Raw genomic sequence first — 3,790 nt, 5'->3', positions numbered from 1 at the left:
TCCTTAAACCGCATGCACCATGATATGTTTGCTGACTGTGACAAGAACTCGCTTTGTTCCGCGAATTACTTTACAGTGATTCCGCTTTTGTTAAGTCAGCCCACACAACATGAAGTATCACGTGAGCATTGGGTCGCTAAGTAACCACTGCGCATGCTCAACACAATGAGCTTCGACCCATAGAAGAGGTCTCTTTCCCGTACTCGTCAACCCAGCGAACGCAACCACAAGAGAGACCTCTGCTTGCGGGAAAGGCCACGGATTGAACACGAACACGAACACGAAGTCCACGAACATGCATGAATGTTGATATTCAACAGAATGTGGACCATCAGTTTTCGGTATTAACTATTCTTAGAAAAGTCACTGCCACTTCGATTTTATCACAATTTGTCTTCAAGCACTCGACTACTACGGAAGCTGACGTCGCTACCAGGCTGTTACGTCCACTTTGTCGCTTCCAAGTTGCCGCATTGGCGTTAAGAGCAGGGGGAGGTGGCAATTTAGGAAGTTCAACCTCATTTTTATAGCAATCTCATTTTTATAGCAGCGACAACGTGGAACCGACACCTTGGAAGTTGGGGGGAAGGGGGGAAAGGAAGTAAAATGAAAATATCAGAAGGAAACAAAACTGCGATAGTACTCCTTCAAATACTAGCACTGCTCTCAGTGAGAGTACGACAAGACAGTCGCCCTCTTTAGGTTTAACTTGACATCATGGAAGCGACGTTGGCCGTGTAGCACTTTATATTTCATCAGAATTAACTAATGTCTTCTCATTATAATCCCAATGAGAAGACACTTTGTTTCAGGATTTTCCAGAGCTCTTCTCTTGACTACAATACAATACAATACAATACAATACAATACAATACAATACAATACAATACAATACAATACAATACAATGCAATGCAATGCAATGTAATGCAATACAATACTTTATTTAACGAGAGTAACACATTAACCTCAAACAGTTTTCTAACATGTGGCCCTCAACACTAAAAAATATACAAAAGATTAAAAATATATACAAGATACAGATATATACGCTTGATTGACATCCTAGGAGTAACAAAATATAATTGAAAAGTAAGAATAACAACATAGAATAACAAAGACAAAATATAATTACAAAGAAATAAAAATATATAAAATATATAAAATGAATATAAATGTCGATAATTATATAAAAATGTACAACGTGCAGCGACAGTGTAGTAAAAATCGACATCCGAAACAACAGAGTTCCTGACTGAGGGAGAGAAGAGCTCTGGGGTCGAGATTGGCTTAACTCATACCGGCAAGTTAGTTTGCGACCATTTTACATCATAAAGTCGTAGCGGAAAGTGCGAGTTTGTCAAAAGGAAATTATACTAATTATGCTTGCTTTTCGCCGTTTACTGCATAAAACTTCCTCTAGAAAAAGCGGAAACACCCAAAACTCATTAATGAACACGCACAAATCGCGCTTAGCGAATGCAGCCGCTTTTCGGTAGAGAGAAACAGCCAGAAATACCTTTACCGCACAGGCATTACTAGTGAATTCTGTTGTGATATTTTATAACCGTTATATTTCGATGGATTTCTTTCCTTCATAAGATGTGTGGGAGAATCATCTAAAGTGTGGACGAAACCTCTCGATTGTATGCAAATCACCTAGTGGGCGAATCGTCTTGTGGGCGAAGCCACTGTAATTCTCTGAATAAGGTAGATAAGAGGTCATTTTGTGACTGTCAAATTTCAAAATAAGTGTCGCGACCGCCCCCTGTAATTCAGTTGTTACTGCAATAGGGTTGAATAAACGATTGATTGATTGATTGATTGCAGCATCTGCAGCATGATTGTATGTTATGTCAAAATTTCAAAATGAGAGTTGAATTTAACTAAATTAAAGAAATATTAACATTGCACGGACTTCTCTGTTTCCCTACACACGCAACAAAGCGGTTTGGTATTGTAATTCTCTTCAAGGTTTTTTTGGCTTCTCATGGTCTTCACGCACTGGTCTCTTTATTGGTTTTGAAATCAGAGACATGTGCTGCAATCTTTTGACATCTGCTGGTCAAAAGAACTCCAAATATCTTTATGCAGGCGATAATGTTGGCCCAGGTAAGCCAATGTTTTTATCTTTTAATTCCATATTTCAATCAGATCACAGAGGTTCAAATATTTGACATGTACTTTTAGGTTCTGAGACAGCATCCCCAGAATATTCCATCCCCAGGCTCAGCGAATTAGTACTGCTGCTGGATTGGAGGATATTCCTGAGAGATTTGTGGGAAGCAGGTACCTTTCCTTTTACAATTTGCTTTTCACTTGTATATTTGGACTCAAAATAGTCTTGACCGACCTGAAGTAATATGGTGACTGGTCTAACTTAATTATCTTTTATTTTAAAGGGTTAAACATGTTGGGATTCATGGGTTTAAGTGCAGACCTGGTTGTATCATGAGGCTGTATGAAATGGACGATTTTGGAAATGACTATCCTGTTTATGGACAAGTGTATGAGATAGTGGTTAGGAAGATGAAAATTTTTCATTTTAACTGAATTTGAAACTCGTTCCGTTCATATGGCTGATTCTAGATCTGTATTGCGTAGTGTTCTCAACACGTTTGTCAGGCATGCGGGGAAATCATTGGTCAAACTGTGATTCATTTCCTGTACAAACGCACATCACACAGTTGCAATGCTCACATGAACAATAGATACTTTTAATGAACGTTATTTCTTATTAACAAAGCGAGAGAGGTGATTTGCTTCTGAATCAACTGAAAACACTGCCATGTGGTATATCTTATTATTAAAAATTAGATCATTACGTAATACAGCTTCAGATGGTTTTTATTAACTTAGCAACCATGAGATATCAATTCAGTGCACGCAGTAAGAATGAGCTGATCCAGAGAAATCTCATTAGTGACTCCATGGCTGTCGTGAAGTAACTGACTGTGCTATAATGGCCAATCTTAATAAGAGTTGGTGTAAATTAAGGAGCCTACTATTATTATTGCGCATACGTTCTGCGCATCTCGAGACACTCAGATTTCCTATCGGTGATGCTTACTAATACAGGGATATTTTTGCGCGGTTTAAAACTATCCGGAGAAAGTAGATCTTAATAAGTACTCTTGGTATCCAAAAAGAAAATTGGGGGTAACCATGCATTTTTGAGAGATAATTAAGCTTCAATTTGAGTAAGAACGCCATACATTGCTTTGTATTTTAAAGCTTTTTACAAATATTATTCATGAATTATCTTTGAAAAAAGCGTGGTTACCCCCAATTTTCTTTTTGGATTTCAATAACACTTGTCAAGATCTACAGTTCCTCCATAATCACACATCGGGGCAAAAATATCTTTAATTAGTAGGCACCGTCCTTAAAAGCCTGTATGTCGTAAGCTAGTTGTAATAATTAAGGTGCCAATTACAAAATTGTAATTACATTCCAACTCAGGAGCCCATCTTGGTCTGACCGTCATAATTTTTAATCATGTGACCTGTCATACACTAAAAGAGGGGTGTAATTACTTACAGTGGGTATCCATCATCAGGGATTGCCAAAAGAACAAAAAAAAAGAAAAAGAAAAAAAACCGATAGTTAGTCTATAGATCCGGGTAGTCACTTCAAAATTCCTCGCTGAACAAAGATAAAACAACAAATCTACCACTTTATTTTCAAAGTATTACTTACTTAAAATATCGTAATATGGCTACTGCACCCTCAGTCTTTTGTAATGACCGCAGAATGGATCATCGTCTATGATGATAACAATTAAACAACAA

The 3,790-nt window shown here is 37.6% G+C and overlaps 1 protein-coding gene across 4 annotated transcripts in view; it reads right to left on the bottom strand.

The window, feature by feature from the left end:
* Positions 1–2,694: 2,694 nt before the first annotated feature.
* The window catches only part of LOC138010808 (uncharacterized), a 31,815-nt gene continuing 30,719 nt past the window's right edge, over positions 2,695–3,790 (bottom strand). For 2 of the 4 annotated variants that reach the window (XM_068857789.1, XM_068857792.1), the window contains one exon: positions 2,695–3,790. This exon is cut by the window's right edge and continues 2,777 nt beyond it. The gene's annotated coding sequence lies outside the window, so the exon portion shown is untranslated. The other 2 variants (XM_068857790.1, XM_068857791.1) reach the window with 1 other exon arrangement.

The sequence above is a fragment of the Montipora foliosa genome, chromosome 7 (genome assembly GCF_036669935.1).
Source record: "Montipora foliosa isolate CH-2021 chromosome 7, ASM3666993v2, whole genome shotgun sequence".
NCBI classification, from domain to species: Eukaryota; Metazoa; Cnidaria; class Anthozoa; order Scleractinia; family Acroporidae; genus Montipora; species Montipora foliosa.
Note: the sequence above shows the minus strand (reverse complement) of the source record. Positions and strands in the feature narration are given on the sequence as shown.